At 40.8% G+C, this 22,532-nt stretch overlaps 1 protein-coding gene and 1 long non-coding RNA gene across 6 annotated transcripts in view; one reads left to right on the top strand and one right to left on the bottom strand.

Moving 5' to 3' along the window:
• The window catches only part of LOC311522198, a 141,318-nt gene extending 134,507 nt beyond the window's left edge, over positions 1–6,811 (bottom strand). For 3 of the 4 annotated variants that reach the window (XR_014712072.1, XR_014712074.1, XR_014712075.1), the window contains exon 1: positions 6,719–6,798. This is a non-coding gene — a long non-coding RNA (uncharacterized lncRNA). Of the gene's footprint in view, positions 1–6,718 lie in introns of all 4 variants that reach the window. The other variant, XR_014712073.1, reaches the window with a different exon arrangement.
• The window catches only part of FLRT2 (fibronectin leucine rich transmembrane protein 2), a 69,735-nt gene continuing 51,764 nt past the window's right edge, over positions 4,562–22,532 (top strand). The window contains exon 1 of one of the 2 annotated variants that reach the window (XM_084631254.1): positions 4,562–4,667. The gene's annotated coding sequence lies outside the window, so the exon portion shown is untranslated. Of the gene's footprint in view, positions 4,668–6,727; positions 7,385–22,532 lie in introns of those variants that run through there. The other variant, XM_084631253.1, reaches the window with a different exon arrangement.

The raw sequence follows: 22,532 nt of genomic DNA on the forward strand, positions 1-22,532 counted from the left end.
CAGTGTGCACACTATTACTTGGTGATACCAAAGTGACCCTTCCAGTCAATATATAGCAGATAACTATGAATTGGGAAGGCAATTAAGAAAAGAAAGAAATAAAAGCCTCCAAAATAGATAAATTTTATATTTGGAAATTGCAGGACCTTATCCTGCAGGTCAGTAATAGTTTACAGGTTCAGTATCAGATCCTGTCCTTGTTCACATAAATGACCCAAGTTCAGAACACAAATGGTACTTTTACATTACATTAATTCACTCTAAAATTAAGAGCTCAGAGAAAACCTGGTAATCCAATGCAGCCTTCCAAGTTTATATAACTCTAACCAAACTGTTTTAATGGAGGATAGGTCCATCAATGGCTATTAGCCAACATGATCAGGGATGCAACCCTATGCTCTGTGTGTCCCTAAGCCTCAACTGGTAGATATGGGACTGGACAACAGGGGAACGATCATTCAATAATTGTCCTATTCTGTTCATTCCTTCTGAAGCATGTGGCACTGGCCACTGCTGGAAGAAAGATACTGGGCTCGGTGGACCATTGATCTGTCCCAATATGGCCACCGTTATGTTCTTAATTGTTTTATTAATTTGCAGACAAACAGTTTTATACTGTCATTCTTTCCCAGAATTCAAAATACAATATAGTAATGATTAAAAAACATAATGGCCTGTCACTGCACAGATTTTTCTTCTTTTAGGTATCTGGGGAAATTACTGAATTCTTTTTCTTTCTTTCTTTCTTTCTTTCTTTCTTTCTTTCTTTCTTTCTTTCTTTCTTTCTTTCTTTCTTTCTTTCTTTCTTTTCAAACCACAGTGATAAAAGTAAAAAATGTTCCTAAGTAAAAAGCACATATTTTATTTGCCAGAAACTGACTACAGTCCCAATTTCCCCTTCTGTCTCCTGTGAATTCAGGATCCAAAGCCCATTGAAGTAAATGAGTACACTTCAGTGGATTTTTTATCAGATTCTGTGACAGAATGGAGTAAGCCTAAGGGTGACTCACACTCTGCAAGCTTCCACTCTGCAGGAGCCAAATTGGGGAGATACTTGAGTAAGGGTGGGGTTCTTAACTAGTTAACAAGGGGATTCAATATATCCAGTGGGCACTGTTAAAGGGTAGACAGGAAGGGAAGCTGTAAGGAAGGGTAAAGAAGCCCAGGATCTCAGTAGTGAGACTTTTCTTCCCACTCTTTCAGCCTGTGCTTGGGAAAAGCCTTGTGGGGCTGGGACATGAAGTTGAATGAGGTATTATAAATGAAGTACACTGCGGTGAACTTACAAAGAGTGTGTGAAGAATGTTTGCAAAGAGAAATCCAGGGTGAGGGAAGGCATTCTGTGACAGATTCATTTATTTGAATCAAGAGAAATATCTGGAGCTCCCTTTACCCTTTCTTCCACTTATAATGTACAAATATCACTCTAATGCCACCTCTTCAAAATAAGCTCTTTTGTTTTGTTTTTTTATGTTATATCGTTTCTGTCACTCTTAAAAGTAATTGCATCAGCGGGCCTTTAGTATGGATCACTGGCACATCACTCTAGGCTAGCCCCACTTATAATCACAGATCATTTAAGAAGTATATATTTCTGTGTTCTCCTTTCAGGTGATTTCCTTTACAACCATATAAAGAAAAGAAAAACAATTTTAGAAAAAGACACTGTTTAAGGTCTAAGCAATCAGGCTATAACCAAGATTAATCATTCAAAGGAGGGAAATAAATAAATAAATAAATAAATAAATCAGCCTAAAATAGGTGGGGGGAGGTTTTAAAAGCTGGTAGGTTAAAGCACTCCTCAGCTATCCCACAATGTGTTCTTGAATGTTGATGTTTCTTGTGTTCCTCCAAGGAGCCTAACCCTGTGCTATGCTGCCACCTTGGCAAAGCAAAGAGACTTACAAGCAATTCCACAACAGCATAGTGCTTGTCTTGCTGTTTAATGCTTCTCTGGGCATTGATGTGTAATTTTTCCCTTTTAGAAAGCTTCCTGTTTGTACATAAGTGGGATGATAGAAATGATAATCATATTTGTGAGACTTGACTCATTCTGGCATAATCACAGTATTTATGCCATCCGTTTTTTTTTTTATAACTGTCTCCGGAATATTTCATGCGTTTTATAAAGTCTTTCAAGGAGGCTTGTTTGATTTTGTGTATACATCAAAGACATTAAAGAGATGGGGGGATAAACTTGATCTATCCCTTGGCAAGTACAGCATGATTCCCTTCTGTGTTTTGTCCAGTCTTGTTTTAAAGTCTTAATGAAAAGAAAAAGCAGATTAGATGTATTGACCTGACTATCAGTTTGGAGTTCTGGAAAAGACTTTCTAGCAGAATCTTTACTCCTTTTAATCGATGGGTTTCGTTCAACTGATGTTAGCTCTTTAAAGGGGGACACGATCCGTTATTGGGAAGTTGTTTTTAAAATGCACATTAAAAATCGGTGGAGCGTTGATAATGCCTCTGCCTGTCGGTTTCTTTCTCTCTCTTTTTCCTCCGTGTTTAAAGCTTTACAAAGCAGTGGAAGTGTCCCGGAGCAGAATCGAGCCCGGTGGGATCTAGTTTTGAAAGATTCGCCTGCCCCCGCGATTGTCTTTGTGACTTACACAAGACTTAGCTCTCCCATTTCAAAATACCCTCCCCCCCCCCCCCCGAAGGCAACGTGTCCCCACATGTTCAAGTTTAATGGTGGTGGTAAAGCTTTCCTTTGAACACTGGCGAATTGCCTACGTGGGACTCTCACTTTTTTCTTCTGGGTACTTTTACTTGTCCCAGTTGAAGCTACTATAAATAACCTTGAATGGAGCTTGAATGGAGTACTATTTCCAAATACGTACTTTCGGCTCCATCACTCTCCTCGATGGGGAAAGTGCCAGAGGTGGGACAGAGGGAGAAATAGCAAAGAGGGAGGACTTGTCTGAAGTTTTGCATGCTAGATTCGAGACCTCTCCCAAGCCAGGGACAAAAGATGTGGTCCCCACAGGGGTCTGTTTTTAACTAGAGGATCCAGTAAGTCCCTAAACACAGAGAAGAAATATTTGTCTCCCAAGCTAGAACGGAGTTACACTGTCTGTTTAAAGCAAACTAAGAGTAGAAACGGACACGCTATAAAAAGACATAAGCCAAGCATCTTTGCTGTTGACCTTCAATAGGCAATCCCAGCTGGGTTGGGGTTTCCCAGTGACCTGTGCGACTGCTCTTCTGTGAGGCTGCAAAGGGTTAAACCGCTAGACACAGTTTGAGGAAGACTATGTCTAAGGCTGGGTGCGCCGCAGCCATACGTTGCAACGCTGTCACACTCACTTAGGAGTTCTGCGGCTCTGCTTGTCACCAGTGAGTAATGATCACACATCGATAAGATCGCTCAGCCTCGTTGAGCTGGAAGCGCTGGGGGAAGGGGGAAGAAAATAAATAAATAAAAAAATTAAAAAGGGCGTTTTAACCACTTCAGCCGTGAGCTCGTCCGTGCCCAGCCAGTGGGGTGTCAGGGTTCAGTGACCGGCTGGACAGCAGCTCCGGAAGCTCCTTTCCGTCCTCCCTTTCCTTAAGAGGAAGCTAGGGTGATGGTGACCATTGCCAGCTATGAAAAAAAGGAGACCTTGGTGGTGATCCTTAAAACAATACCATGCAGGAGTCCCTCTCTTCTGTAAGTTTCTCTCTTTTCAACCTTCCTGACCCAGTGGGGTTTGGGGGAGATTCCCTAGGAGGAACCTCCGCTACAGCAGGTAACAGCTGGGTCAGTTGCATCTTTCCTTCTGGGATGGGATGAGCTAGAATTGACGACTGTGTTGGTCTATATACTTCTCTCTCTCTCTCTCTCTCTCTCTTTGACCTTAACTTGAGATGGGGGAACCAGACATAACTCTATGGCTACTCTCTGTGCCTACAAGTCAGAGCAGCAAGCTCCAACATTGCTACGCAAAGCAGATCTCACCAAGTCAGGCGGGGGTGTTGGAACAATTTGTGTAGTGGGGGTGGCTGAGAGCCATTGAACCAAACTGCAAACCCTGTCTAGAAAGGAAACCGCTTCAAGCCTGGAGCTGCTTCAGCATCTATAGTTCCAGCACCTACAGCCAGGCATTTGTGAAGAGCGGCTCTATCCTGGGGTGGGGGGCGCGGGGGTGGAGATAGTGCAGCAAACCTCCCTTGCAATTAGTCCCACTGATAGCTTTTTAAAAGAGGCTATTTGTAAGGGCTGGCAAGGAGAAAATGTCTCTCACCTTGTATCAGTCACTCAGCTTCAGTAAAACTAACTTTAAAATAATTACCTTTAAAAGCCCCCCATCGCCCTAACAGGGCTCCTGGTCCTTTAAAAAAGACTCCGAATCGAGCTTTGAAAGACTCTGTCCATTCTCTGGAATGTTTGGGTCCCATTTAACCCCTTAGGGCTGGCGCTACTTTCATTCCTCGGGGCCAGCATGAAGCTGCACGCAGAGAGTAGGTTTGATGGCGGCAGCCCTTCTCCTCATTAGTGATTATTTCCACCCTGCCTTGAACGGGGCCAGCTCTGCGCTTCAGCTTTCCCTGGCTTGCACAGTACTCCTGTCTGAGCCCGGGCGAACTCGCGGCACAAGCGCCTTGGCCATGGTTTGTGACCAGAATCCTACTGATCCCTGTGGGACTCTGGAGAAGACACCTGCTGCCACCCCTGTGCTGCAAAGGTAATAAAGCCGCTAGGCGTTTGCCATCATGCAGACAACTCTTGTCACCCCCAAGCCCCTACAGAAGGGCAGGATATTCTCGTCTCCCCCCTCCCCGGTCGCGGCACTGCACCGGTGTAGAGAAATGTGTCATCTGGAAGCAAGATCAAGGTCGGGGGGAGGAGGGTGGCGGTAACAGGCGGCTTCTGCTGTGCTCCGGAAAACAAAGCTCCGGCACTGGGCAGTGCAGTGAGCAGCAAAGCTTTGATGTGGCATCCGCGGAGGGAAGTTCCTGGCAAGATGGCACAGGCAGGCAGGCTGCCCTTCGCCCCTGATTTGCCCCTTGGCATTCTTTAGAGCGCACTTCTGCAATACAATCTGTCTGGGCTGCGGTCTACTCCAGGGCGCTATAATTGTAACCTTTCTCTACCCACCTTTAAGGGCCCTACACTGTGGGGAAAGGTTGGCGGGTGGAAGGGAAGGTCCAAGTGGTGGTGGTGTGTGACAGGGTTTATAAAGGAGAGAGGGGCACAGAGTAAGGCGCACAAGTCCATTCTCTAAACATTGGCCATCTCTGTTTAGTGCATCAAATAGAGTTTCCCCCATCAAGGGGCCTCAGGATGAGGTATGCCCTTGAAAAGGGGGGGAATAATTTAGACCCCCAAATTAATTTAGAATAAGATTCAGAAACCGTTGTCAAATGGCTCCACTTTTAAACTACAGATGAACAGACATTTCAAGTTAATCATGCAGTCAAAAGCAACGAATAAATACATCCCGAGACACTTCAATTGCCTTTCCCGGCTAATAGACACATGGAATGGATCGAATTCGCCTATTCTCCCCTCTCTTTTCCTCTCTACCCTCCCCTGTAATAACTTAAAACACAATCTGTGTCCTGCACTTTCCAGGTAGCCGTCCCCCCGCTGCCCGCCCCCGAAAGTCTATATTGTAACTTGCTCTTCAAAATTAAATAACACAGCTTTTATCTTTACTTGTTAGAACATGGCAGGCACTTACTAGTGAACTAGGAAGGGTTTGGTTTTTTTTTTCTTCTTCTTTCCCACTGAAAGAAATGCAGACAATCTGGAACGTGTGCAAAAAAAAAAACAAACCCAAAACTAAAGGGGTTCTTGGCTCCGTCCAAGACATCAGTATGGGGTTTATTTGATATGCATGACAAGACATAGTTGGCCATAAAATACATCCCCAGGTTTCTCCAGCAGTTTTAAAGTCTGGCTGGCTGATCAGGGCAATCAGACAGAGTATTTAAAAAGATCCGTCTCTTTCCCCAAGGATATGATTGTATTGTTTTGTTGTTATTTCCCAGATAAAAGTTCTTAGAGAGGGGAAAAGAGAAAGAGAGAGAAAGAAATCGTCAGAGGTTGCCTGCAAGTGAAATAACGCCATGTTGGCGGAGAGGATTATTATAATTTGTGGGGAACCTCTCCTTTTGGATCACTGGCCCCGGGAGTTTCTTTTATTTAAACCAATCCCCATTGATAGGATCCAATAGCCCTCAGACAGGAGACAGGAACAGTCGCAGATCACACGGTGGCCTTATTCCTAACGGGGGGAGGAGGGGGATTCATTATGCAAGAATAGCGCTATGTTGCCAGTGTTACCTTCTTTGGCACAGCTATTTGGCGAGAGGGCTGCAAGGAGAGCCCCTCTTTGCCATTAAAACAACTAAAGCACGCACATCGGCCCGGATCTAGACTGTAACCCTTCTAGCGCGCTTCGCAATGCCAACGCTCCATATAGTGAGCTGCGCGTAGGCACTAATCTGATGGGGCAGACACCGCTTTCGGCAAGGGGTGGGTTAAAAAACAAAACAAAACAAAACAAAAAAAACACCCAACCCTCAGAGCCTGACTTTGCCTCTTGGAAAGCTCTAAGTTGCAGCCCTGCGCTGCCTTCCAAGCATTCTTTAAACTAGCAATGTGGGAGGGACTCCAGGAGAGGGGGAGAGAGAGATGGCTATCAACTGAATTCATTACTGTAAACATCTCCCTGGGGTGTCAGGCGGGGGGGGGGGGAGAGGGAAAGAGAGAGGAAAAAGCACGACTTACATTAGCAGGGAATAGTCAGATCTGGGGCATCATAACGGCTAAGGTCAGCCTGCAAGCCCGGCTGAAAGCAAGCCCAGGACGAGGAGCGAGAAGGAGACAGACGGACCCGCGTATATTCATACATAGGTGTCCGGTCCCTCCGGAGGCTGCACGGGGTCCTGGGTCTCTGTGGCTCCTCCTCATGCGATCCACGCGTCTCCAGCGGAGAAAAGACCAGGCTTGATCCGGTTCCTTCGGCTTCTCCTTCCCTTCCTTCCTCCCTTCATTTATTTATTGGGGGGCAGCGGGAGGGCAGGGAGAGAAGCGCGGAGAGCAAGCGTGCTGGGGATGCCCGCGCCCTGGGCTGCGCGTTGGAGGAGGAGGTGGAGGAGAAAGGGGGAGGATGATGCCGCTGCCTCCTAAGGGAGGAAGGAGAGAGAAGGGGAACGGAGCGCTCCGGGGAGGAGGCACAGGCAAGCGCCAGCCTGCGGGGAAGCGGAGCCTGCAGGGCGGGCTCGGGCTCCGGCAGCTTTTCGCCCGCACTGCATTGGATACTGCCAGAGGCGACCGGCCCGGCCACCACCACGGAGAAGCGCCGTCAGCTGCTGCAAAAGTTTTGGTGTGGGGGGCAAAAGGCGCAGAGGGGGATTATGATCGGTGCCGGAGAAGGACTCCCAGCCCTGCCAGGTACGGATGAGATTTCATTTCTCCCCTTTCCTCCCTGCTAATTCCAGTTCCCCAGTAGTTTGCAGCTACCCCCCACCTCAACAGAAGGAGGTAAGAAGTTAATGATCCAGGATCGGGTTCTATACTAGACATATCACCCTCCATCTCATTAGAGACCGTGTGTGTGTGTGTGTGTGACACACACACACACACACACATTTATGAATGGTATGTGACAAGTGTCAGGAGGGATGCTCGGTTATTTTACGCCTGTTAGTGAATTGCAGTGTAAGTTTCCTGGCCTTGGTTTGTTTCAATCAGAGTGTATTTTGAGTAGATCTCAAAGCTTTCATCCCCATCATCGCAAATCCTTTTGATGACCATAGATTGTCCGCTACCATTTTAGAATCCATACAAAAAACAACCCCCCTCCCCGGGCACGTATGTGCACCCCAACCTCTCCATGATCGAGAAACAAGGCTCCAGCTTTCAACGGAAACACCTAGAAGATCAGTAGAAACGAACCTCTGAGTTATAATCTCGAGGGGTGGGAGTGGTGTTTGATTATTTTGGGGGGCAGCGGGGGGGGATCTTTTTGGCAACTGGAATTTTAACAGATGAGCTAGGTTCGGAGGAGATAGCAGATTGCTCACTGCTGACAAGCATTAAGAAATCCAAATGAACAGCCAAGGGGAGAAAAGGGAACTAACTGTACAAGCATCAGAATTCATCAGATCCCTAAGGCGACTTGACCAGGGGTGGGTGCATGAGTAAGAGCAAGAAAGAAAAAAAAATGCATCAAGTCTTCCAAATAGACAGCAGCCTCGAATGTAAATAGTCAAATCATGATGATTTAAAAAAACAAAAACAAAACAAAAAACAAAAAAAAACCCACCTCTCCATCGTGTGAGGATAAAAACAAAAACAAAACACCGGCTGTAAAGCAGATGCTGCTTTTTGGTCATGCAAAGCCACTGCTAAACAGCAAAGAAGAGTCTGGTTGCATTTTCTGGGAAGCGGGAGAGATACTAAACCCAGTCAGAGCGCTCTCTCTCTCTCTCTCTCTCTCTCTTTCTCTCTCTCTCACACACACACTTTTATCTACTGCATCTAACTTCTCAAAGCTTGCAAACTAATAGAATCTAATAGATCTCAAGCTTGAGTTAACGTGTGGAGCCGAATCCTGCAGTCTTTACTCAGAAAAAAACCCCAACAACCCCTAAACCTCCCATGCACCTCATTCATGGCTTCATTGAATAATGTGATTTTTACCCAAAGGCACCTTTTATTCAATCATGAATTCAGAGAAAAGTCACTGAGAAGTCTTTATATCTATATGGAAATGAAAGTGTGCATGGCGGCGGGGGGGGGGGGGGGGGAACAGCACTAGCCTTCTGTCATTTTTCCAAATTAATTTAAAGGTACCGCACCAATAAATCTTTTCTCTCTCTCTTTGAAATAAAGAGTCGTAATGTGCATGGCTGTCATTGAGGCATGGCTCTGCAGCACCGTGATACAACAGATGCGTCTAAAAGCCAGGATTACTAAATTTAAAAAGTGACTTGTAGAAAAAAAAATAAATACAATACTGATTTATTCCAGGTTGATGTTGCTCTTGAAAATGAATCCAGAATGAAACATTGCAAAATATATATGTGGGCTATGATGGGGCATTGCATATGCACCTTGAACTTCTCTATTTGTAGAGGAATTTCTGTCTAAATTGCTGTTCTCCCTCCTGACTGGGTAACCAGGCAGTTAAAAGAATGATCATGCAGGCCAGAAACTGTGTAAATGAAGCAATTCTAATCCCCGTGCTAATGCAGTGCTTGTAAAATTATCTGTGATTAGAACACTCCTCACACTTTTCAAAGTCCAAGGCTGTAACAAAGAGGAATTGTGTTGGAATGCACATGGTATTCTAAAAAGATTCCCTCCTGACACACACACATACACCCTATATTTCTTATGTTGATATTTTATCCTGGTTTGCCTCTGTCTGGATCTAATCTGAGTCACTGTTACAGGTCACATTTATATCCTGGCCTGTTGGATTGCTTGATTTAGGATTTAGGCATATCACCCTATAGCAACTCTACACCCTCCCAGTTGGAATCTGCATTACATGGGGTATGGTTTCAATCCAGAATCAAGAATGTGCTAGTCTTGAATTGCTTAAAATAGCAGATCTCCAAAGTGTAGCATCTTATCAGGTTTGATTTTTCCATACTTTTTAACAGAAGAAAAAGGTAAACTGAGGTTTACAAACTCAAAAACAAGCAGGGGTTCAAATGTCCAACTCTATCAGGCTTTCCCATTATGGCACTGTCTGTTTAACAGACTGGAAAGAGGGTGGCTTTAGGATAACATTGTTTCTGTGAAGGTGAGGGCTTTTCTTAATCATCTCTGCTACCTCTTCTTTAATCTCAAAATGAGTTCATTTTTCCCTAGATTACTTCCATATAACTTTGCGGTTTCTACCACATTGATTCAAATTCAGTCCATTAGTGACCTCTATCTGTGAGAAGTGTAGGATCAATGGTGTGTGTTTTTTCCCTCTCTTTTCTTCTCTAAAGTAGATTGAAAACATGGTATATGAATTGCTTTGCTTTTTGATACCTAGAAGTCATCTAACTTTCCTTCAATCTTCCCAAAGTAGTGTCCTCTGTTGGTAATGTAATATAACAACTATTTAAGCAAACAAAACAAACCCAAGTCCCAGTCAGGACTGTACTAGTAATTTAAAGAACAGGAGACATCTAGACACCTATTCCAGAGAGCACTGAGAATACGATCAGCGTTAAAAAAATTAATCAAGTACTGCCCTATGTGAATAAAGAAAGCAGTGCCGTCCATCTGATGTTTTAATACTTACTCCAAAGCCTGATGATTGTAAGTGAAATTTTATTGCCCCAGAGTGCTGACATAACAACTGAAACTTGAGACAAACATTCATACCAGATATACTGTAGGTAGGACTTTATAGTATCAGGGTATTTATAAAAGGAAAAAAAAATCCAGCTGTGTCTATATTATGAATACATGTCAGAGATCAAGGAAAAAAGGGTCTTTATAAACAGATGGTCTCTTTTAGGTGATTGTTAAACACAGTTTCTCAATACTAATTTGTCTCTTGCTTGGATCCATATTCATATTTCATGTTTTAGTTAATTATTGTTAACAGCAACTGAGGATTTAGATTAGCACATTTCTTAGGTGGGTGGATACCATTGTTTGACATGTTCCGGATTGTATTTGGTGCATTAATGCTTGGTAATATGGTGGTTTTAGGAGTTTTTTTTTTTCCTCCCTCCCCTTGGGCAGTCTTTACTCAGGAGCTTTTATGTTTTTTTTTTTTATTTATTTATTTGCTAAAGAAATTAAAAGAGCTTATATTTGCAGTAGAAATATACAGATCTGCATTTACTTGTGGAAAATATTTCTGTTCTTTATTTAAATGGAGCAGAAAGATACAACAGTAAAGTTACTATTTTAAAGAAGGCTAAATTAGCTTATATTGAAGACACTAGGTTTATTTCTCCTCGAGCAATGTTTTACTTTGTCCTTTCAATTAACTGACAAAGAAAAATGACCATTAAGCATCATTATTAAACCCTATTCCTTTTTTGAGCTGTTTTATTAAAACAAACTGATTTAAAAAACCCAGCAGAACCGCCACCACTAACCCTATGAAAAATATTTTAAATAAAAACTATTCTCCCTTCAACAAATATATTCTAGTTGCATCAAACAGTAAAATCTTGTTTTAGTACAATAAACTTTTTTATTTTCAGTTGATGGCAAAGTTGTTGGAACCTTCATGTTCCCTCTCATTTTTACTTGTGATTTACGCAACTAACTGCCTTTATTTTCTTCTTTCTGACATGGCACTTTGAAGTGAATCTAAACTAAATACTAGAACCTTTTAAAACAAATCCATCATGCTGTGGTTAGGATTCCAGAAACCTTAATGATGCATAAAGAGTTCTGCAAACATCATTTTTAAAAAAGAAAAAGAAATCTTGTGCTCGTAGTTCTATTGCTTAAAAGTCTTCGGTATGTTTTACCTCAAATGTTATTAATGTATTTTAAAAGAAACTTTCTTTGACTTAGTTTAACATGAGGATGTATTTATATAAGTGTGCAGACCTTGTGGTTCATTCAAGAGACCAATGTCATTGAAATTGACCTCGCAGACCTTGTTCAGGTAAAACTCCCAGAAACTTCCAATAATGCAGGATCAGGTCCATCCTGCTCAATCCTGCAAGGTGCTGAGCGCTCTTCAGCCCCCATTGAAGTTCATGCAAGGCAAAGGGTATGCTGCATGTCACAGGAGCTGATTGGCACATTGGAGGATCTGGCCCTTACAGAGCATGAGTACCGAAAGGTCAAAGAAAATTTTCTGACATGGCTTTCAAGTCAAAAGGTCACCTTCGTAATTATTAATCATGGGCCAGCTATTCAACTGATTAATATTGTAATTCTCTGTGACAGTTATGGGTTAAAGACCACAGTCACAGAAATTAAAACAAAAAGAATAATTCTGAAATATATTTGGAGCGATAACCTTTAAATACCCATGATAATCTGATCCTGCAAGTCCTTACTCATGTGGGGCCAGATCCTGACTAAGAGTTAAGCAGGAGAGGACCCTTTGTTCCTTTTATCACTCTTCTTCTCAAATGGTACCATATTAGAACTACTTGGATTGAGGGGGCCAGAAGGTGTGTGGCGGGCCGGGGGGCGGAGAGAGGGATGATTTCTCCTTTGTTCAAAAGGCTGTTTTATGTATAATTTAATTGGGATTCTCTAAAAATAAAACAGCTCCCAGACTGGCAGACATCCAATCAGTTGCTTTTTGAAATAATGAAATAAGCCAATGGCCCTGTTCTGCACTTTTTGCTCAGGCAATATTCCTGTTAATATCAATGAATTTGAGTGAGAAGTGCGGGATTAGGCCACATGATTTTAAAATATCACCCCCTCCCATCAAAAAATTCCAGGTAAAGCTATTGGGCCTCTACTCGCAATGATTTCTGCCTAGAGTAATACTTGTGCAAGCTGGTGTTAGGCACTTCTCCCACAGCAGCTATTAAAAACTGTACACAAATATTACATGATCCATTAAAGCCAGAAAAGGTCAGATCCCTGCATGGAAAGCATTAACAGCACCTTATCAGGACTGAAATAGGCTCATACTGTAAGATTGTGTCTTTCCCTACTGAAGTTGGCAGCTCATATCACTGCTTAATCAAAAAACAACAGGGAAAGTTTAAATTAGAGCAAAGAGAATTTTTCACTTCTTAACCAAAGGCACAGTCTTACACCATTTAGTGACACAAATAGTTCTTAGCTGTTTGGGTAGTTCCATAGAAGTAAATGAGACTTCTCTAATGCATAAGGGTTACTTGTGTGAGATGTAGAATTGATTGCATGTGTTCTAGTATTTTATATAGATATTCAAGATGTAGATACACAGACACCAATCCTCAGGGTCATAGATTGCAACTTGATCACAACTTAGCAATCATAAGGTAAAATGCCCCCTCGGTTAAAAATTACAAACATTTCCCTCACTTTTACTCTCCTGTACTTTCTTCACATAGAAGAAAAGCAACTGCAGTAACAATGAAAGTGCAACCCTACAGTGAAGATATGTTTTTTTTTTCAAGAATGTCTCCTCTGAACTGTTCTACAAAACCTCTCATGATTGAGTAAAGTTACTGTCAGTTAAAAAAAAAATATTAAATTGATTTTGTCAGTACAAACGCAACCCCAAGAAAAAGATAATTTAGAAACATTTTTTTTTCTTTACTGTAAGTTTCTAGAACATGGTGTTGAGTCTTCTAGGTGCTGAACGCTCTCAGCTCTCATTAATATCAGTCGAATTGGGAGTCAGGTCAGCACTATGAACATTCCATCTGGATTTATGTGCCTTGCTTTTGGTGATTTATTTGGTAGACTCTCTAGAAAATGATACATACAACTGCTAAACAAAACTCTATGGATGAAAAACGATGTCGTAATTTTTTTTGACTGTGGGCCCCATCCTGCTACCCTGATATATGCAAGTTGATTTTATACTGGGATAGCTAAAGCAATACAATTCCCCTAGTGTGGTTACAGTAATACCAATATAAACGTGCCCACACCGACAGGGGAGTAATCTACACTGGCTCACGGCACATTTATACTGATATAACTGTGTCCACACTTGGGGTTATACAAGTATTTCAGTGAAATCCCACACCCCCTAACCAACAGAGTTATACCTGTACACAAGCTGTGTGTAGGCCAGGCTTTAGGTTTGCAAAGCTCTCTTTGGGTTATTTTTTTATTGGCAAGCTGGATGTAGTGAACTATTTTGTATATGAAATTATGTTAGTTAAAGAGCTGGAGTATCTGTAAAAGTGGGAATATTTGTCAGCAGTATTTTAGCATCTCATCGTAATTTTGTTTTTGGGAGTGAAGGCGTCCCTGAGTGTGAGCGATAGTTGCACCAGCACTGAAAGGTTTCTGCAGGGCTAAGTTATGCCAGTCTATGTGACTAGCTTCCTGGGCCAAATCTAGTTTGCCTCATTTTCATGAGCAATCCCCTAGAAAACAATGGCCAAGCTGGATTTGGCCTGTGATAGCTTTTGGTCTTATCCCTTATCCCTTCAGGGCTATTTACAAGCTCCATCAGGCTGAATTTTCTTTCTTAAGTCCTATCAGTTGAGAAAGTTAATGATTGCTTTATTACAAATAATAAGCATAGAAAAAATGCTTAAGGCGGTGTGAAATCAGTACTTCCAATGTTTGCTCTGGATCACAGTTAGAAGACTCCAACCAAATATAGTAATGTTCCAGTTGCATATTGCATCTCTCTTTACTGATTTACTACTGTTAGCCCCATATTATTCACTGAATCATAAAAGAGAGAGATGGAGAAGACCTATTAGGTCATCTTGTCTAGCTTAGGATTGTCCTCTGTAAATCATCCAGTCTTGTTTTAAATGTCTCAAATGTCACTTGAGACACTTTCCCCTCTCAAGTTCCCACAGAAAATGAATTGCACTTTTTAAATTTATGTACAATTATGTATTTGAAAAGGGTTATTGTCCAGCATACATTTCAGTAGCTTTAAAATGAAATTAACAAAGCCAGTCTAAAAACAAAGTTGTCTAATGCTGCAGATGTGTATACATGTAACACTGCATGAATGTAGCAGCACACTTACATGAATAAATGAATAAATAAAAGCCCTTTCAAACTGTGTCATTTAACTCTTTGTATCAAATTGGTATATGCCCAACAGTGACCTTTGAAATATCTGGCTCTGGCTCTACACCACAGTGCTTAGGGAGGACACTTTTGTTTTGTTTTGTTATTGTTTTTTAGTTGATCTGCAGTTCAGCGGAAAACTGTAAAATGCATCCTGCCAGTAGCACACACTTTTTGTCTGAGAAATTACTTTCACCTTTTGACAAAATTAATTTCAGAACCACTAGCTTTAGCAGTGGGGTATAACACAATAACAGTCTTTACTCAGAGAAAAGTGTCTACTATTATAGCTTTGAAAATAGGCAATAAAAGAATATAAGGTATATCTCTCTTTGTCAAATTTGTACTCTGAAGGCCGTGAACAGTGTTGGATCTCCCATCACCATATACACACACTTTTCATAATCTCTGTAGCAGACCAGCTAACGTACTATTGCTTTAATTGCTTTATCCATGAACTGTTTTAACAAAATCTTCCATGTATATGATATTGTGTGTACAGAATTATATTTAGGGCAGAAAGAATACCCTTTAAGCAAATTTGAATTACAGAGGCTCATTTGGCAAGTTCATTTCCTTCTGATTTTGGAGACTAATTAGTTCAGACCTTCCACATAACTGTTTATTGGACTAGGTTACATAGGTGTTATCACAGAATTTAGAGATGGAAAAGATGCCTTCAGTTTTGTCTATTCTCCTTTTTGCTCTACTTTGCTGTGATAGCCAATACAGGAGTGCTCCCAAAAGTAGTACTTAGTCCAGTACAGTTTTAAATGACTCATGCAGCTGGGTTATTATCATTTCCTTTGGAAGACTATGGATCTGAGTCGCCTCCCTGATATACCAATGTCAGATTGGTATATTTCCACTGAAATCATATCACATTACATAGATGTAAAACCAGTGTAACAGAGTAGAGAATTGGGCCCCATGGAAAACTAAATGCTAACAAGCTTTAATTCCAAATTGGGATAGTATGATCAATATCCTTTTAACTTGATATTTACCATCACATATGGTGTGTGGGTATACATTCTGTTACCATAGCTGTTAAATGCTCAGCTCTACTCTCAGATCTACACAGTGGACCTTTATACATCTGGAATAAATGAGGTGTTAGAGTTCCTGCCAGCAGCCCTGGAAATAAAACTGTTATCTGTCCAGATGCTCTTTTCCTGCAAAAATTTCTTATCAGCAGATCCACACATCCTTCATGCTGTGATTGGGGATTTACAGATAAAGGGGCTGTTTGATTAAAAGTAGATGGATTGGGCATCAGCATAAGTAGATCATGCGCTACCAGCTGAAACCTCTAGATCTTGAACTACTATAAGTTTCAGCAGCCACCCTAAGGATAAGGAGTAGTCGGATTGGAATTTTTTGGTATGAGTTCTTTGCCCTTTTCAAAGTTGGAAGTGTATAAATAAGTTTCTAGGGGCAATGATGACTCTGAATTTCACAGCCACTCATATTTCTGTGACACTGATGGAAACTGTATTAAATCAAATACATGGGAATTCTAATTATGAGTCTCTATTATCCAGAACTTCCCTTAGGGCAGACTACCAATATCTCCTATGCAATCATATTTTACAAGTTGCAGGATGATGATTTGGTTATACATGTACCGACCAAGAGAAGATGTCCCACACCCTAACCTACTCCCTGAATATTAGTAAGAAAACAAACATAACCGAATTTCAAAAATATCGGTCTGAGTTCATAGGCTGCTTTGTGTTATATCTGGTGAGAAAACAGTCAGGGATTTTAAGGAGTTGTGTAAGTATAATCTATGTATTGGTTTGGGTTGAATGATGACCATGATTGGCAAGAGATTACCTTTGTGAACCCATCTCATGGCAGGCAGAAAGAAGAGCTATTGTGCCATGGAAGGAAACAAATGATAGGCTTAGCAGCCCTTACCATTAAAGGGGTGGAATTTATGTTCCTTTGCACTAACTGGGGTTAATTTATTGTTGCATGTTCATATTTAGATAGTATGACTCTCTCTTATTCTACACAACACAGTCTGAGACAGGACTTTGGAAGTATTTAGTTAGTTGTGTATAGACATCCAGCCAGAAAGGATCTGGTGAATAAAGCTGCCAGTTCTTTAGGCAAATTAGAACCCTCAATTAGGTTTTGTAAAGCCAAGTTTTTTACAAAAGCTAAGATAAAAATAAATATTTCATTTTTTATTTTAAATTCCAATTAAACAATCTTTTTATTTGGATTTAAATATTGCCCATGTTGTGTTTGTAACTCAAACACTGCAGCATTGTACCTGTATAGGATGAGAGCCAGCAGGGGAAAGTGGCTAGAAAATGACCAGGGAAAACAGGATGAAAGTGAGTAATCTGTAATGACTGGCCAAGCCCAGTGAAATGAAGAGGTAAACAATCAGCGTTCAAAGCAACAAGTACATCTGAGTTTCATAATGTCCACAGTTTTAATAATGTAAGCTGTTACTAATAATCCATTCGCCCCACCCCTCCCCCCAAAAAAAGTAAAAGAAAAAAGGTTGGAGTCAAGAGAGGAGGAAAAGTCTGTGAGATTCCCCCAAATCATTCTCTTGAGGAATGAGCACATAGTATCAGGTTCTATTAACTTCAGATGTGACTCCTTACCAGGTTGGTGGGTTATTCTGTGTCCCCATCCCTAACCCTATTCTACCTCCTCATTCTCCCTTCCTAGGCATACTTCCTTGAAAGGTCTCTGTAGTATCTGGGACGTAGGGGGGATAATGGCAGAGATATAGCTGATCCCTACCTTTTCTTGAAAACATGGGAGATCTGTGTACAGAAAGTCCACCCCACATATGTGGATCAAAGGGGCATGATATGACTCATACTAATTAAATAAATATGTTATTTAAAATACATAATTTATAACCTAACAACATTTCTTGTCAATTGATTTCAGACTTTTGATGATTTTGATATATGTCACCTACTTTCCTGGAGCCAGGTAGATTTCTAGTGTCATTAAGCCTCTCATTTGACATTGAAAAGAATTCCATTTAAATCAGAAGAAAGCTGGAGATAATACACTGGGGCCGCAAAGGATGAAAACAATGCTAAAATTTGTAGTTACTGCTTCTTCTTTATAAGTAAATTGCTAAAAGAAGTTATCATCATGCACTTAAACATATAGCATTGTCATGTTATTTCCTGTTTCGTGCTGTCCTGTTGATTAAACCCCTGGTAGGTCAAATGTTGATCAAAATCTATAAGGATGTTATGAGATCTCTCTTTCCGCCCTCTCAGTTGAAGGTGAGGTAGAACCTGACATTGCATTCTGAACACAGTGAAGTGATGAAAAGTAGTGCATACAATGGATTAAATCTACATTGTGTGTAGGGATCTCTTTCTTTATGCAGTACAAATTCCCTCTTATGTCAATGCCAGTTATGGGTTCATAAGGAGAAGGGAACCGACCCTTCAGGAGTAAGGATATCCTATTGATGGATGTACCTGTTGTGCGTATGAGGCTTTGTCACTTATACGATTTGTGTGTTCTCCAGGGACTGTCAGTAGTATCTGGGACAATATGCATGTGTACTTGGTGCCAGGCAATCTTGTAGAGTGTGACCAGGATCCAGTTACTACAGCCCTAAAAGAGGTAGGGGGAAAAGGCCAATGGAAAGGTGTCACTGTGTGGGTTAATACACTAGCCCTTCATACTATGAGATCCATGTTCCAGGATGATTTAAATTACAAATGAAAAGAGTTTGGCTCATCTCAGCTAAGCCTGTAGTGGATATTTTCCTACATGGGAAAAGCACTTCACAAATTAGAACCATTGAACGGTTTCAAGACAGGTGTGTGACTGAGCTGCATTGGCAGTGCCTCAGGAAACTTGTGTACCTGGCCATACTATGCCTGATTCATTATTATGTGTCTCCCATTTTCAAAACACTAAAATGCACCTAGAATAGTTTTTTTTTTAAAATATTTTCATGTGTTTGTAAGAAACCTGCATTCTGGCAGATTTTCAGAAGTCTTCTCTTCTGTGTTCCATAAAACCAGGCATGAATAAAAAATAGAACAATATAAATTTTCTATATATTTTCTGTCAGTATGTTTTTCTTTAGTTCAAGAAAAGTATCATAACTGAACTTTGTGTTCAGTTCCAATGTTTCATCCACAAGACCATCCTTCCTTCGTCCTTAGTGAGGTGTATTTGCATTGGAGAGGAGATGTATTCTGGAAGCTTCCACTGCAAGTATTTCTGCCCTTTTTGTCCTTTAAATAAACAGAGGACTTTAGGCTTCAGGGCTGTGAATATAGCATCATTCTTTCACTCTAAACACAGTGGTTATTTGTCTGTTTTGTGAAGACAAACCCTTTTCCTCTTTTAAAGGCCATGGACTCAAGTAGATGCTGGGACTTTTCACCTGGAGATCATTTAAGATCAATTTTAACATTGTCCTAATAGTTTTCTCTGGGTAGCTTGCAGACTTCAGAAAGAAATGTAGAAATTTAGTAATTTAATTTACTGAGGAATCTTTGTATCTTTTAATTCATGTTTCTTATATCAGTTGTATAACAATTGCTAGATCCTTTGCAATTCATGGATTTTCTGTGACATTTTTAGGCTCTCCTTTAGTTGCTACATCTATTGAGTCTTGCTTCTCATGTGCGTTTGATCAGCATGGGCATATAATAAGCCTTTGAAAAATTTACTGGCCTAACCTTCATCTCCTTGTGTCAGAAGACTGCAGACATAATGATTTTATCGATGCAGCTCTAGACATTTGGCACTTGTATTAAATTGTAACTGATCGGTTTTAGTGAATTAAATACTTTGTCTTGCCATAGGAACACTATTGGGAGTGGCGGGGAGAGGAAGATAGCAGATGTCCTCTACTCATTTGCTACTTCCTTTTAGTTCAATTAAAACTGGAAGTGTCTGTATTCTGATATAGAGTTGTCTAAGTGAGATATTAATCATGTGAGCAACTTGCTGTTATGATGCTAAAGATAATCCATCTGTCAATAACACACAAAAGCAACTCTGCTACTTTGTGAGAGAATGTTTAACTTTAGAATTTAGGGCAAGACTTTGTATCATAGCTGTGAAACAGCAGTGGGAAGCAAAGCATGGGTGGTTTGCTAACTGGTAACTGGGGAGAGGGCTTAGTAGGTAAAAACTGGTTGGCCATTGCCATCACAGACTCAAATGATATCCAAGGTGTAGATAACGTAGGAGAGTGAAGATTAGGACATTTTGATTCAATATTGATTGTATAAAAACTACTATTTTCTTAGTCAGGGCTAAAATCATTGTAGCTAAATTAGGCAAATCCTGCTCTATTCTATTCTATTCTATTCTATTCTATTAGCTTCTTATATCATACTCATTACTGTAGTATCCTGATGCCACTTTGTAAAATTGAAGTGCATGGACCAAAAGAGTAGAATACTGGAGTATTTTTTATGTGCTGAAAGAATATTTTTTTCATCCCGAGTGTCATCTATATATGCAATGGGAAACCTATGGACATAGGCAGAGTTTTAAGGTCAAGAATCCCTTCCCTGCACTTGCAAGTTAGTACTGACAAGTATAAGACGGGTAGCCGTGTTAGTCTGTATCCACAAAAATAACGAGGAGTCCAGTGGCACCTTAAAGACTAACAGATTTATTGGGGCATAAGCTTTTGTGGCATCTGAGGAAGTGCGGGCTTTTTACCCATGAAACCTTGTGCCGAAATAAATCTATTAGTATTTTTATTGCCGACAATTATTTGTGGGAGCAATGGATAATATTCAGACACCTAGTGACCTAATAATAGACTGATTAGTTAGACATCAAATTACAGCTGTAATTATTAGTGCTCCAAATTCCTACTGTTAATCTTTTAAAACTAGAATGAACAGTATTTTTATCTTCCCCCACCCTCCCAAATTCACAGCACCTCCTGACTATCAAAATCATTGCATTCATAGCCATAAATATACTGGTCTTCTTGACAACATACAAGAGATCTGCTTACATGGACTTGTGATTTTGTCTATCCCACCATTTCTCATGTGTGAGAACTGAACCAGGAAAGAATATCCAGGATCACTTATAGATATATGGACAAAACTGGCTTAATGTACGCTGTTAAGAAAAGCTCTGGGTTGATCTGGCAAGAGGAAAATCTTTTTTTCTTATCTCTAAAAATCTAATTAATTGTTTTGCATGCAGTTAATTCCTTGCTTTGCAGGCTATTTCCACCAACATGCTTTGCCTCAGAGTGTGAGTTTTTGCGAGTATGTGTGTACAAGTGCATTTTTTAAATTTTTTTTTTATATTTATATTTGCTGCAACACAGAGAATGCAATGGTGCGTATTAATCACTTTTCTCATTATCTCGTAATACTTACCTGACACAGCTGAAAATTATTCTCTCAATATAATTTAAATCCTATGAGACTTCAGGTCCTGATAAAGGCAAAAGGCCAATAAGTGCAGACATGAAGGTAGAGGAGTGAAAACCAGAGTTTTGCTAACAATACTTAAAATCTTCTCTTATTTACAATGATGCAAATCTAGATTAACTTCATCAAAGCCTGTGCAATTACTTCAAAATTTACACAGCTATAATTGAGGGAAGACTCTGGCCCCTAGTTTCAAATCTTTGCTTAAAGAATAGATAAAAAGGAGCTTAGGGATCTCATCCGTGTTGATGGTGGATATGTATCTATATCAGAAAAATATTGTATAATACAGAAAAATTAGCAGTCTGACTCCAGGAAAGATTCAGCACTACTGGAGACTAGGACTGCAGTGCAGTAGCAGAGCTATGGGAAAGCCCTGAACTGGAATAGCAGGTGCCAATGGAAATACTGTGGGGCATAAAGAGAGGTGACAGGAGAGATGCTTATATGCTCCATATATTAAACTAATCAATGGGCTTGCAGATGCCGTGTGATCATGCAATGCATCAGTCATTTGCAAGCTTTATTTATATATAGGACCTACACATAATTTTCTTTCTATTTGCTTATTCAGTGGTAACTTTTAAAATTCAGTGGCAGAGTGACCAGTATTTTAAAATGAAGGGGTGTAGCCAAAGGCACATTTGCTAACAATGGACAATATTATAATTGGGATCTTACATGGGTGCACATGGGTCCATCCCTTGCCTGAGCAACAGGAGTCTCTGTGCTCTGGGAAGAAAAGATGAACTGCTCCCTCCATGCACTGCAATGGGGGCTGAGAGGAAGCAAGGATATATCCCTGTGTCCCATCCCCTTCCCCTCTGCTGCAGTGGGTCACAGAGCAGGCCAGGAAAACAAAGGAGCAAGATGAACAAACCTGAGTTAACCAGGGTGCTCAGTTCTGCCCTGTCACATAATACTTTCAGGAGCTTCCCTTGGGGCAAAGTCGTTCAGCATCACCAGTAGCGAGCACAAGGCTGCGCCTTAAAGAAACGATCTAGCCCAGAATATTCAGTTCAACAAAACTAATTTAAAATCATGCTAAAGCTGAGACACAAACGAGGCCAAGAAAGGCCTTCACAAACACATTAAACTGTGTACAGGACCTAAATATCTCAGCACATAGACTATGGGCCCTCTGTGGTTTGAGATAGAGGATGAAAATTGTAAAGACTCAGAAAATATGAATGGGTGTCGTTCCTATTATACAATGAAAGCAGATACTGCATGCCCTCTCTGTACAGAATTCTCATTGAAATCCAGGGAAGTGTTATACATAGATGTCTTCCAGGCACCATTCACAGCTGGTAACTTAACAGAATTACTCTTCCTCGGGAAGGGTCTATGTCTGGGAAACTGCTGCTTCACTGCCCTGGAGTTTGCAGTGCACAAGCAAAAAGAGGGCTGGTGGCATATGGGAGCAGGACTTTGTGTAACGGACCAGCAGCCACAGCAAAGACCTGGGGAGACCTTAAAAG

Source organism: Lepidochelys olivacea (genome assembly GCF_965140295.1).
Source record: "Lepidochelys olivacea isolate rLepOli2 genome assembly, chromosome: 6".
In the NCBI taxonomy this organism is placed as follows: domain Eukaryota; kingdom Metazoa; phylum Chordata; order Testudines; family Cheloniidae; genus Lepidochelys; species Lepidochelys olivacea.